The sequence below is a fragment of the Ovis aries genome, chromosome 3, assembly GCF_016772045.2.
Source record: "Ovis aries strain OAR_USU_Benz2616 breed Rambouillet chromosome 3, ARS-UI_Ramb_v3.0, whole genome shotgun sequence".
In the NCBI taxonomy this organism is placed as follows: Eukaryota; Metazoa; Chordata; class Mammalia; order Artiodactyla; family Bovidae; genus Ovis; species Ovis aries.
This window is the reverse complement of record NC_056056.1, coordinates 155,053,936-155,068,370: the sequence shown is the minus strand read 5'-3', so window position 1 is coordinate 155,068,370 and position 14,435 is coordinate 155,053,936. Positions and strand designations below refer to the sequence as shown.

Sequence of the window (14,435 nt, the reverse complement as noted above, 5' to 3'; positions counted from 1 at the left end):
TCATGGCAAAAAGATGGGGAAACAATGGAAACAGTGAGAGACTTTATTTTCTTGGGCTCCAAAGTCAATGCAGATGGTGACTGCAACCATGAAATTAAGACACTTGCTTCTTAGAAGAAAAGCTGTGACAAACCTAGACAGTGTATTAAAAACAGAGACATTACTTTGCCGACAAAGGCCTGCATAGTCAAAGTTATGGTTTTTCCAGTAGTCATGTATGGATCTGAGAGTTGGACCATAAGGAAGGTTGAGTGCTGAGAATTGATGCTTTTGAACTGTGGTGTTGGAGAAGACTCCCTTGGACTGCAAGGAGATCCAACCAGTCCATCCTAAAGGAAATCAGTCCTGAATATTCATTGGAATGACTGATGCTGAAGCTGAAGTGCCAATACTTTGGCCACCTGATATGAAGAAAGACCCTGATGCTGGGAAAGATTGAAGGCAGGAGGAGAAGGGGACAGCAGAGGATGAGATGGTTGGATGGCATCACCGACTCAATGAGTTTGTGCAAGCTCTGGGAGTTGGTGATGGATAGGAAAGCCTAGCATGCTGCAGTCCATGGGGTCGCGTGGAGCTGGACACAACTGAATGACTGAACTCAAGTCCAAGATTAAGCTGTTGGCAGACTCAGTGGTGAGAACCTGATTCCTGCCTCACAGAGAGCCATCTTTTTGCTGTAACATCGCGTGGTAGAAGGGGGAGGGATCTCTCTGGGGTCTCTTTTATAAGGGCACTCCTCTCATTCAAAAGAGTACCACCCCCATGACCTAGTCATCTCCCAAAGGCACCACCTCCAACAACCATTGTGTTGAAGGAATAGGTTGCAACATGTGAATTTGGTGGAGGATATAAACATTCAGTCCATTGTACCAGGGGAGAGGAGTAAAATGGGGAGAGAGGAGAAGGTCTCACTGTGCATCCAGTCTTTATTAAAATGATTTTTCAGACCAAACTATTTCCCTTTCTAAGATTCTTATGCCAGCTGTGAAAATTACAACTTATTTTCTCTATACATTTGGATGGTTTATGCCATCCACTTCTGTGATGGAGTACACATTTACCATTTATTTGTGCATTGCTTCCACATGCATTTATTAAGTGCCAGCTCTGTGCTGGGAAATGAGCTAAGCACTGGTCTGCACAGCCCTTCCCTCAAGGAACTGGTGTTTTGGTGACAGGCAGAGAAGCAGACAGACAAGTCAACCTTGTGTGTTCTGGGTGCACAGAGGAGGACTGCGTAGTCTGGCTTTCAGAGGTCAGAGAGGCCCAGGTCGAGCAAATGACGGCCGAATCTTAAAAGATGAGCAAGAGTTAGCCAAGAGGGGAAGGGAGTTCCAAGTAGGTTGAGAAGCTTGTGCAAAGGGACAGATGGAGCCTCTAGTACGTGGCAGAGAACACCAGTCCTAGCCATGCTCAAGTGGTTTGCTTGTGATCATAGCAAAGTCTCTTCCCATGCATGCTGAATGCCCCCAACTCTATTTTTGTTCTACAAGTAAAGGCCCATGTGGTTTACTTACGGTGTTTGTTCCGCAAAGCCTTTACCCTTGGTATCAAGAGCTTATTCTTCTCCTTTCCCCCACTGAATTACTATTCTTCCCCTTCCTGCTATCTTGGCAGCACTCAAGGAAACGAAGATGTTTAAGAGGCTCTTCTGAGATCTCATCTCTAAAGAAATAAAAATCAGAATTCTGAACTGTGGGTTTGCTCAGGGTAGAGCACCTTGTAGTTGAGTAGAAATAGGTTCCTGTCCCAGTTCTGCTATTTCTGCCTGCCTGCTGGCAGGCAGTCATTTAACCCTTTGAGCCTCAGTTTCGTTATCCATAAACTGGGAATAAAATAATTCCTGCAATATAGAGTTGTGGTGGTGTGAGGTAACATCCCATAGACCAGAAGCATTCAACACATGAGAGCTTTCGCCTCAATCCTCATTAAGAACATAAAATCCCGCTTGCTGAGCAGGGAGATGGTGACTGTAGACCTTTCTGCATATGTGGGGAAAATGGTTGAGAATTGTGCCCGTAACAGGTGGGGAAGGAAATCTCCTGATCTCACTGACTCTCTTTGTCACCAAAATACGAAAATCAAGAAGCTGTTATAAGGAATTTGCCAAGCCTCAGTGTGCCCCTCTCCAAAATAAAGGTTGGATTAGATGATGTTTTAAGGCCTTTTCAAACTATAACACTTCATTTATTTCAGTCCCCTGAATAATTGCTAATGGAGGAAATCAATTATCAAGGTCCAGTTCTTCTAAATGATGGCTACATAGTACAGTCCTTAAGTTTTTGAGAAACCCTGATGTCCAGTTCCCAGCCAGGCATGTTAAATCAGGGTCACCAGCGAGGTGGTGATTTTATGGGGCAGCTGGTGTTGAAGGTTCCACTAGTGGCTAAAGTAAGAGTCTTGTCTTTGATTTCCAGCTGATGGCATCCTTTATAGTAAGTCCCCTAGGCTGGAGAATTAGATGTCAAAAGTGAATATCAAAAATTGCTTCTGTTGTTGCTTGTTCAAACATTTTTGTTTTACTCCTTAAAGTGAATAATTAGTCTTCTCAGAGATGTATGTAATTGCCAGTCTTTGAACTTCCTTTACCAAAATATTCCTAGCGTAAAGACATATGTTACCAATTATGCTTTTAATTAAAATGGAAATGTGTGTAAAGCTCTTTCATAGAAATGCATACTAAATCTGTTTTAGAGAAAATTACTTGTCAGTCTTTTTTTTTTTTCTTTTTACTCAATCCCAGTTCAGGCTTTGGCCTTCAATCAAGAGAAGCCACTACAATGAAATATTTTCTGACACTATGTGGAAATAGCTGTCCTTGATGTGTGTCTTTATTTATGTCAGGGCTCCTAACAACTCCCACAAATAAAACCTGTTTTTTCAATGAAAAACATTTCAAAGTGGAAGAAGGGTGTATGTCATGTTGACCAAAATAGCATTAGGATAATGAGCCCAATATTGAAGAGGCTTTAAAGGCCCAAATCTTCATGAAAAATATTTGTTGATTTTACTTCACTATGATTGGAAGAGAAAACATAGTGGTATTTTTGCATGACAATTGCTTGATGTGTATTTATTGAGCTTCATCATGTGTGGTCTGTTAAAATGAATTTCATAGGAGACATTTTGTAAGTCATATATATATGTGTGTGTGTATATAATATATGTGTGTGTATGTATTTGAGAGGTAATAACTATATACATTGTTTTGTTACTTGCTTTTCTTTTTACTTACTATAAGTAGATGTCCTTTCTTGTCAAAATCTTCATTCTCCATCATTTTAATGACTATATATAGTATTCTTAATTTTCAATACATGAGAATTTACTTAATCTCATTATTGAGCATTTAGATTATTTCCAACTTTTTCATACGTTCCAGTGAACATCCTTATTCATATATCTTCTTGCCTTTGTACAATTATCTCTTTAGGATGAATTCATAGAAGTGGGATAACTGGGTAAAACAGTGTTCATAATTTTAAAGGTTTTGATACATATCACCAAATTGTATTGAAGGCGGTACCAATTTATACTCCTATCTGTGCAATTATTTCTTTTCAAATTCTTTTTGAAAATTTGAAAAGCAAATTCTTTCAGCAATAGAGTATTGTGAATTATTTGAAATCCAAAGTAAAACGGTCCCCTTACATTAACTCAGCAAATACCTTCCTAACTCTAAGCTCATTCTGCAACATAAAATGCTAGCCACGGCTAAACACATGTTGAAGTAACAAGGGTGGAGGCCAAGGGAATGAAGAGGAGAAAGAGGTTGTCAACGATGGACTTAGAACTTCACCTTTTTCCTCTTGCCAGTGTCTGACCCAACCTCTTGGACAATGAGCTTCCTCCCAAAGAAAAGTAGAGGTTGGGAAGAAGGGGAAACTAGAAATCCTATTTAAAATTCCACTGGGTCTTGTATTTGAGATTGGCAGCACCGAGGCATTCCAGATGGCTCTGTCCATTCTTTTGAACCTACCTTTTGATCTTCTTTAAATTTCCTCCTCATTTCACCTGTCTGGGTTTATTGCCTGGAAAACAAGCAGGTGAACATATTAGCTCCTCCTTGAGGTACCCCTAGACTACAGGAAATTTATGTTCAGGTCAGGAATCATATAACATGACTACATGCTCCACATTTATGGGCAAGTGAAGCAACAGGGAATTTTAAGCTGGGATTTATGACACAAACTTGTAGCAGACACATTGTGAGGTGGGAGGGAAATTTAAATAAGGAAAAACTCTGCCATTAATATTGATTCAAGTTCTCCACTTGATGGAAAAAACATGTAAGAATTTTATTCTGGAAGTTGCCTGTGAGTTAAACAAGGGGCAGGAAAACAAAAATATTATAAACACATCACCCCTCCTTCCCCCATATATTGATTTCCCCTCTTTCAGACGAAGTCAATTTTCTAGTCAGTCAGTGTACAGGCCAGAATTATCTAAAAGCTTTTAATTTGATTCTTTAGTGACCTTGATCCCCATTAATTCCAGGAGGAAAGGGGGAAGAAAAGAGAAATGTATGTCAAGTTGAGAGGGCAAGATTTCTACATTTTCTGAAAAAACTGACCTACACCTATGGATCTGTCTTTACAGCCCATAAAAGCCAACACAAAGAAGAATACCAGCTGGAATCGTTCAGTGGAGGTAAAGGCTTTCAAAGCCCTGGCTAGCAGCAGGTGGAATATGCATTAGGGGTTCTTTGATTGTTCAAATAGTATTTACTTTCCATGGGAAGCAATATGATTCTTATACAGTCAATAAAGAGCATATTCAGGAGTTTTGCCCTTTAGCCAGCATGGCTGATGGTTTGTAATGACTCTGGCCATAAAACTCAGAAAACCCAGGTACCGATGGCCATGGGTCCTGGCTTGATTCTTCAGACCCACGTCGAGGTCCATACATATACAGCCTAAGGGCCAGAACGATTTCAGAGTCTTGGGCTCCTGGTCAGTGATTGCTTGGAAAACTGCTCCTCCAAGCTAAACTAGCTTCTCTCTGATCACTGCTTGTTTGGCCAGTGATACCACCTGGGTGGATAAGCTGTGTATGGACCAGGGAGGTTTTGAGTAAATTGTCTTGTTTGTCCTGATAACATCTGTTTAGGAGTTATAGCTATTTCCATCCTAAAAATAGGTGGGTGGTAGGGGTCAGCAGATAGAAGAGGAGGGGATTCCTAACTGGTCCCCTGCCTTGAGAGTTCAGGGATTCTAGGAAAGGTCAACGGTGTCCAATGCCAGGAGGAATCAGATCGTATCCTCCTTGAGGGGAGGCTTTGCTGGTTGTGTTCCCCACTCCTCTTGCAGTGTCTGGCACCCAGGAGGAGCTTCTTAAATGTGTCACATTGCCCAAGATCAAGTAGCATGGTAGAGGGTGATACCACCAATTGTGACAACAGTAAGCTGGAAAGCTTTACTAAGCCCTACGTACGGATGTTCAAGGGACTTAAAAATATGAAAAATGGTTCCCATCATTAATTTCTGCTTTTTCTCACTAGGCTGAAGTGGGGCAGGATGCTTGATTCATCATTGCTGAGAAGTCAGTGAAAGCTCACGTTCTGAACCCAAGGACTTTATTCCCTGCTTTTTGTTAAATACAGACTAAGGAGTTGGATCCTCATTGTGGAGGGAATGCACAGCATAGGGCAGTGGTTCCCAAACCTGAGTGTGCGTCGGAATCATCTGCAGGGCTCGTTGAAACACAAATGCCTGGGTCCCACTTCTCGAGTTTCTGACTCAGTGAGTTTGGGGAGGGGCTGAGGATATGCGTGTCTAAGAAGTTCCCAACTGGTGCTGATACTGCTCTTCTGAGTCTGGGCTTTGAGAGCCAATGGGCTCAGAGGAAAAAGCACTCACATTGGAGTCATATAAAGCTCCTATCTTGCTGTGTGACCTTGGTCAGGGCAATTTTGCATAACCTTAGTTTCCTCATTTGTAACATGATGGCAATTTCCACCTCACAGGACTATTGTGAGGATGAAATGGAATAAAGTGTTCAAGATGGCTGGTCCTTGGTATTCACTTGCTTCAAAAGTCCGGGACCTTTCTCCCTAACTCCTCCTGTGGGCTCCTCAGACAACACAGGGCCTGTTTGAGAGCTTATGCCTGTGAACTGAGTGTCTGCTCTGTTAGTTTTTTTCTTTTTCTTTTTTTTTACTTTATTTTACTTTACAATACTGTATTGGTTTTGCCATACATTGACATGAATCCACCACGGGTGTATATGCATTCCCAAACATGAACCCCCCTCCCACCTCCCTCCCCATAACATCTCTCTGGGTCATCACTGTGCACCAGCCCCAAGCATGCTGTATCCTGCGTCGGACATAGACTGGCGATTCGATTCTTACATGATAGTATACATGTTACAATGCCATTCTCCCAAATCATCCCACCCTCTCCCTCTCCCTCTGAGTCCAAAAGTCCGTTATACACCTGTGTGTCTTTTTTGCTGTCTTGCATACAGGGTCGTCATTGCCATCTTTCTAAATTCCATATATATGTGTTAGTATACTGTATTGGTGTTTTTCTTTCTGGCTTACTTCACTCTGTATAATCGGCTCTAGTTTCATCCATCTCATCAGAACTGATTCAAATGAATTCTTTTTAACGGCTGAGTAATACTCCATTGTGTATATGTACCACAGTTTTTTTATCCATTCATCTGCTGATGGACATCTAGGTTGTTTCCATGCCCTGGCTATTATAAACAGTGCTGTGATGAACATTGGGGTACATGTGTCTCTTTCAATTCTGGTTTCCTCGGACATGCCCCAGAAGGAGCGAGAGTCTATCATGAAGGAGTTCCGGTCAGGTGCCAGCCGAGTGCTCATTTCTACAGACGTCTGGACCCGGGGGCTGGATGTGCCCCAGGTGTCCCTCATCATTAACTATGACCTGCCCAACAACAGAGAGCTGTACATACACAGAATTGGGCAATCAGGTCGATATGGCCGAAAGGGTGTTGCCATTAATTTTGTAAAGAACGATGATATTCGCATCCTCAGAGACATCGAGCAGTACTACTCCACTCAGATTGATGAGATGCCCATGAACATTGCTGATCTGATCTGAAAAATCTGCTCACTGGAGCCTCTTCATCTATTTTGTATCAGTTTGCTCTGTTAGTTTCATATTGAGTCCCTTGGACTGCAAGGAGATCCAACTAGTCAATCATAAAGTAAATCAGTCCTGAATATTCATTAGAAGGACTGATGCTGAAGCTGAAGCTCCAATACTTTGGCCACCTGATGCAAAGAACTGACTTGTTGGAAAAGACCCTGATGCTGGGAAAGATTGAAGGTAGGAGAAGGGGACGACAGAGGATGAGATGGTTGGATGGCGTCACTGACTCGATGAACATGAGCTTGAGCAAACTCTGGGAGCTGGTGATGGACAGAGAAGCCTGGTGTGTTGCAGTCCATGAGGTCGCAAAGAGTCAGACACGACTGAGCGACTGAATTGACTGACCGCTTGTTTACGTACCCTGAGGGTTTTACTGTTGCTGAACATTTGCTTTGTGAATGGCACAGTGTGAGAGTCTTTTTACATTATGTGTAACACTGGATGTTATTCCTGTTTAACAAATGAGGATAAATAACTTGCACACAAAGCCACAGCTAGTGAGTGGCAGAGCTGAAGTGTTTACACCAAGGCCTCCTCCCCACAAGGCTCTTGGCTTCTTTGTAATAGTGCTTCCCATGATTCCATGTGGGCCGAGATTATTAGGTCCTTTTCTCTACTCACTCACTCACACGGTGTATCTGGGCTTCCCTGGTAGTTCAGCTGGTAAAGAATCCTGCAATGCAGGAGCCCCGGGTGTGATTCCTGGGTCGGGAAGTTCCCCTGGAGAAGGAATAGGCTATCAACTCCAGATTTCTTGGGCCTCCCTGGGTGGCTCAGATGGTAAAGAATCGGCCTGCAGTTGGGAGACATGGGTTCAATCCCTGGGTTGGGAAGATCCCCTGGAGGAGGGCATGGCAACCCACTCTAGTATGCTTACCTAGAGAATCCCCATGGACTGAGGGGCCTGGTGGGCTACAGTCCATGGGGTCACAAAGAGTCAGACACGACTGAGCAACACAGCACAGCATGGTGTGTCTATCTACACAGGGAACACATCTGAGAGAATTAAGCAATTACTCTGAGGATGTGAGTGAAAGAGGATTAGTTTTCTTGTGTGTAATGAAACCTGGTACTCTGTTACATTCACACATGCTGCTTTGTGCACAGAGGAACTCAGTGAATACTTGTGGAATTAACAAAGGCTGTGAAGGTTCAGATCAAATGACACCCTCATCTGCCTCAAAGTTACCGGGTTCCCTCCTTATGATGCTGAAGTTCCAATACTGTGGCTACCTGATGCAAAGAGCTCACTCATTGGAAAATACCCTAATGCTGGGAAAGATTGAAGACAAAAGAAGAGGGTGGAAAGGGTGAGATGGCTAGACAGCATCACCAACTCAGTGAACATGAATTTGAGCACTATGGAAGATGGTGAAGGACAGAGAAGCCTGGTGTGCTACAGTCCATGGGTTGCAAAGAGTCGGACATGGTTCAGCTACTGAAAAACAACTCCTTAAATGACCAACGAGACTTGCCTCATTATCATTCATACTTACCAATTAGCTGTGGTTCCTGAATAGTTATGAATATTCCCTTTTTAAAGTTAGCTAACTAATTGACTAGGCTGTGCCCAGTCTTCGTTACAGCATGTGAGATCTTTAGTTGTGGCTTGTGAGCTCTTAGTCGCGGCATGTGGCTTCTAGTTCCCTGACCAGGGATCAAACTGGGGCCTTCTGCACTGGGAGAATGGAGTGTTAGCCATCGGACCACCAGGGAAGTCCCAGTGAAGATTCTCTTAAGTGTTGATTTAGAACTTTTGCTGAAAATGATCCGCAGTTGTTAGTTATTTCCCTTGCTTGGATAATTTGCACTCATGATTTGATTTACCAGAACAATTTGGTAAAGCAAACCAGGGAGCCTTACCACCAGAGGACCATTTTTGAATCCTTGCAGGTAAAATTTCACCTCTGCTCTGTGTAAGATAACCTTGAATCTTCCGTACTGAATCCTGGGTGCATAGAGAGATAGTTCTCAAAACTGAAAAAAAAAAAAACCAGTCATTTACTACATGATCCTTTGCTTCTTTCATAAAAACTTCTAGCAAATCAGAACAGAAAACTGCTCTGAGCAGGGAAGACCACAGGAATGGCTTTTCCTGGTGGGAAAGTTGCAAGCAGAAGGCTTCGGGCAGGCCTGTGGATTGTCAATCATCCAAAGATGCATGGCAAATAGCCCACTCCTGCTACTTGGCATTCCTGAGGGCAGTGGTGGCTTCCCCCTGGAGACATCTGCAAATAGCTATCAGGGATGTAGTGGTGGCAAGTGGGCTACACATTCTGAAAAGGTGGCCGCCTTTATTCTGTCACATGCCCTGTAGGTCATGGCTTCCTACCTTGGAGCAGATGCAGTCTTACTATTTTGTCAGTACAAGTGTTTCAAGGACAAATTTTAATTGTGCTATAAGTATTGGCAAAAAAATGTCCAAAAAAAAAAAAAAAAGCAATTTACAATAAGCAACACACAGTCTCTACCAGTTGTTAATTGCTACAGGTATCTGTTCTGAATGGCTAGTACTTGTAAGTTACCTATTGTTAAATTGTTTGAATAGCACTCCTGTGGTTTCTGTAATAGAAACCAGTACAGCAATTTTATATCTATGCTTTGCAAGGTCAGTGGGGGGCTGATGACATGGCATGATTTCCTAAAATTATCAGCACTGTCACTTGTCTGACAATGGACAGGTAAGCATGAATGAGGTGATGATTGTACTTGAGCTATAGGACCCAGAAGAATGTCTCACAGTGTGACACAGGCAATGAGATGCACAAAAGGAGAGACTGTTTTAGCTCAGACTCTGATCAGAAAGCAGCTCTTCTGCTTGCATTTTTCTCTGATTCTTCTTTCCCAGTCCAAGTCAGAGCAGCAAGGAAGGCAGACCCAGAATACTCAGACTAGAGACAGAGTCCATTTCCTGGTTAGCACGTAAGGCAGGCAGCCAGCATTTTATGGGAGATTTTAGAGAAAAATCATTTTCTATAGAAATTAGTTGGCAAAGATGATTCTTGGACTTATATCAGTTGCATTGCATGTGAAGAGACCAAGAATATGTGAAAATTAGTCAAAAGAGCCTTAGCACTCATTGCAGCCGACTGGCGTAGAGAAACACGTTGTATGGCACAGTATCAGGTGAGCAGACCTGGAAGGAGAGGAATCCAGTGCAAACCCGCCACACACTAGGTTCTCATCTCCACAAGCTGTTTTCATTGACCACAGCAACCTAGCTCACTCACGTCCTGTGTCCTCTGCCAGCCACTGTGACAACAATTACTGCAGGTTTATCGGACAAGGGATTGACACCAACTTGAGCAAGCCAAATTTCAGTTCTCTTTTTACTAGAACTGAAAAGTGGGAACCACTGACATGTGAATAAAAAGTAAATACATTCATTTCTCAAAAGCACAGCCTATTTCCTTTAGAATACAAGAGAATAAAATATCATTTACAAATGTATAATTTTATACTTAAGTTTTGGACTCACATGTAAAAGACAATAGTCACTCATTTATTTACTTGAAGATTCTGTCAAACTGCACCATGGCTTCAATTCTTAAGAGAAATTTGGAAACAAACACAATTTTTTTAAAATTAAGTGAAGTAAATAGACTTAAAGTTCTCTTTGCTCTGTCTCTTTTTTGATATTTTATCCAGGTGGAATTTTTTTTCAGTTTAATTCAACATTCATTTATTGGACTGTTCCTTTATACTTGGAATCATGTTAGCTGCTGGGGTATAAAGATGAAAACCACATATCAGAACTCTTTCATTACCAAGATGTCTTACTAGTATATCTGTGTATATGTTGGGGGTATGTGTACCTTAATTCTTGCTTTAGATTTGTGTATATGGATGGATATAGGGGTGTGGAAAGTTTTTTTTTTTTTTAAGAAAATATCATTGACACTATCTGATTTCTTAAACATTTAAAAAATACTCATTTATATCTTTGGCTCTCCAGGTCTTATTTGCAGCACGTGGGACCGTTGGTCTTCATTGGGGCATGTGGGATCTTTAGTTATGGCCTGCAAACTCTTAGTTGCAGCATGTGGGATCTAGTTCCCTGACCAGGGATGGAACCCAGGCCCCCTGCATTGTGCATGTGGAGTCTTAGCCACGACCACCAGGCAAGTCTCTGAAGTTCTCAGATTTCAAAAAAGTTAAGAAAAGTCCTTCTGAGTGACAATAGTGGGGTTTTCTTCATGGATAAGTGGAACTTGCAAAGGACTTCCTAACCCAATCCACTTTGTGTGGTCCCTTCCCAAGTGCTCCAGGACATAGGAGTCTCCCTGGGAGAATGTGCCTCTCTCTGGCCTAACACAGGTTCTTCTTGACCTCGGTGTCAACTCAGAACCCACTCTCCAGCAGGGATCCACTCAGCCTCATTGTCACCAGGTCAGATGTTCTCAGAGAGTCAATGTTCTCAACCAAATGAACCCCAAAGCAACTTTAAAGGGAAGAAAATAACATTTATCATGTTCTAGAAAATAAAGGACTTTAAAAAGGCAAGAGACGAAATAAACTTTGGGTGCAATACCTAACGGACAAGTACAAGCTGTAGTAAATGATAAGCAGCTGGGGAACCAGGTGTTCCCCTGACTTGGTGAGACCATTAGTACACGGTAGGTACAGTTGTTTTTCCAGTGTCAATTCAGCACTGTAGTTATTAAACAAACAAACAACCACTGAGTCATTTGACAGTGAATTGAATCAATAAAAGAAGTCATGCTTTCAGCTTGACAGTTGCTTTACATCCAAGTCCCCAGTGGTCTCTTGGCCCCCCGGGGGCAGCATGAGGGTCCTAGGCCCTAACACTCAAGTATCACCTGGTTTCCTTGTCTCTATAAGGTTTGAGAGACCAACTAGTATTATGAGAGACAGTGTGTGCGTGTGTATGTTCGTGTGTTTGCGTGTGTAAAACCTATCTTTTCTGCCACCTCTGCTAAGTCGCTTCAGTCATGTCCGATTCTCTGTTACCCCATAGACTGTAGCCCTCTGGGCTCCTCTGTCCGTGGGATTCTCCATGCAGGATTCTCTGTCCATGTAGGAATACTGGAGTGGGTTGCCATGTCCTCCTGTAGGGAATGTTCCCAACCCAGGGATTGAACTTGCGTATCTTATGCCTTCTGCATTGGCAGGCATGTTCTTTACCATTAGCACTACCTGGGAAGCCCCAGCTGGATACTAATTCTGTAAGATTCCTCTATGATCATCTGGGTGTTACTCTCATGCGTATTTCCCAAGAGCCCTGGTCTCATCACTTCTGAGTAGATATAAGTCACTATGACACAATCTCAATAACAACCTTTGGTGATCAGATTATAAAATCAGAACCCCTCAAAGAAACTCTTTGAGGGCAAGGTACAGAGACTATTTTGAATTTCTGAGAACAATTAGAAGCTCTGAGTTCTGTCTCTAATTTTTTCCAAAGCCCCACCCTATGACTACACCAAGAGGGTTCAGTATTTGTTCCCTGGGGAATAATTTGTTGGCTTGTGGACTTAAAAATTCCTATGGAGTGAAAAGGAGTGGATACCCACACATATCACCCCACCAAGGAACCCCCAAGGCCCTGAGCCCTAAGACAATCTCATTCTGACCCTAATTCCATCAGTTTTCCTAGATCCCTCGGAACTCAGGGATTCTAATGGTTCTCATTCATTTAACTGAATGCTAGTCCCTGCAGGGCTCCTGGAGTGGGTGGGGGTAGGGATTAAAAGTAAAAAATGTGCCTTTTTGTAGGAAGGAACAGCATAATCTTGAAAGGCTTTAGATCTACAAATATTTTCAGCGCAGAGCAGAACTCAGTCTGCAGTAGGTGATAAAAAGTGAAAAGCACTAGTTGCTGAGTTGTGTATAACTCTAATGTGTATAACTCTAGTGAAGGCAATGGCACCCCACTCCAGTACTCTTGCCTGGAAAATCCCATGGATGGAGGAGCCTGGTGGGCTGCAGTCCATGGGGTCGCTAAGAGTCGGACATGACTGAGCGGCTTCACTTTCACTTTTCACTTTCATGCATTGGAGAAGGAAATGGCAACCCACTCCAGTGTTCTTGCATGGAGAATCCCAGGGATGGGGGAGCCTGGTGGGCTTCTGTCTATGGGGTCGCACAGAGTCAGACACGACTGAAGTGACTTAGCAGTAGCAGTACGACTCTGAAGAATCAGCCTGCACTGAAGGAGACCCAGGTTCAATCCCTGGGTCAGGAAGATCCTCTGGAGGAGAAAATGTCAACCCACTCCAGTATGCTTGCCTGGGAAATTCCATGGACAGAAAATTCTGGCAGGTCATGTATGGATGTGAGAGTTGGACTGTGAAGAAAGCTGAGTGCCGAAGAATTGATGCTTTTGAACTGTGGTGTGGAGAAGACTCTTGAGAGGCCCTTGGACAGCAAGGAGATCCAACCAGTCCATCCTAAAGGAGACCAGTCCTAGGTGTTCATTGGAAGGACTGATGCTGAGGCTGAAACTCCAATACTTTGGCCACCTCATGCGAAGAGTTGACTCATTGGAAAAGACCCTGATGCTGGGAGGGATTGGGGGCAGGAAGAGAAGGGGATGACAGAGGATAAAATGGCTGGATGGCATCACTGACTTGATGGACGGGAGTTTGAGTGAACTCTGGGGGTTGGTGATGGACAGGGAGGCCTGGCGTGCTGCGATTCATGGGGTTGCAAAGAGTCAGACACGACTGAGTGACTGAACTGACAGTCCACGAGGCCTCAAGAGTCAGCACAACTTAGTGACTAAACCATCACATTTTTGACCCCATGGGCTGTAACCCGCCAGGCTCCTGAAATTCTCCAGGCGAAAATGTTGGAGTGGGTAGCCATCCCCTTCTCCAGGGGATCTTCCTGGCCCAGGAATCGAGCCCAGGTCTCCCACATTGCAGGCAGATTCTTCACGTTCTGAGCCACCAGAGAAGCTCCACAGTAGATGATAAATTAATGTCAAATTGAATGAGGAGCTGACTCTCAGGGTACACCTTGGTTTGACAACTTACTTTAACATCACCAATTCTCTGTAGAGTATGTAGATTTTTTGTTCTTGTTTGTTTGTTTCCAATCCTGGAATTCTTAGAATTCCTGGAATTCTGGGGAACAAAGAAAAGATTGTTAGATGGGGAGATTCTGCTCCATGAGTCTCTGCAGACAATTTACAAAGCGGATGGATGGTTGTGTGGTTGACCAAACCACAGATGAGTTCCTTAGGGACCGATATGGAATGCATATCTAAGGCTTGCTTGATTAGGTCTGTTCCAATATAATTTATGGCATTAAGAGATGTTCCCAAAACATAGTATTCCAAAAGTC

General features: G+C 43.1%; 1 long non-coding RNA gene across 1 annotated transcript; it reads left to right on the top strand.

The window, feature by feature from the left end:
* Positions 1 to 3,182: 3,182 nt before the first annotated feature.
* On the top strand, positions 3,183 to 6,006 carry LOC121819125 (uncharacterized). The gene is made up of 2 exons (XR_006059342.2): positions 3,183 to 4,650; positions 5,501 to 6,006. It is a non-coding gene; the product is annotated as an uncharacterized LOC121819125 (long non-coding RNA).
* Positions 6,007 to 14,435: the final 8,429 nt, after the last annotated feature.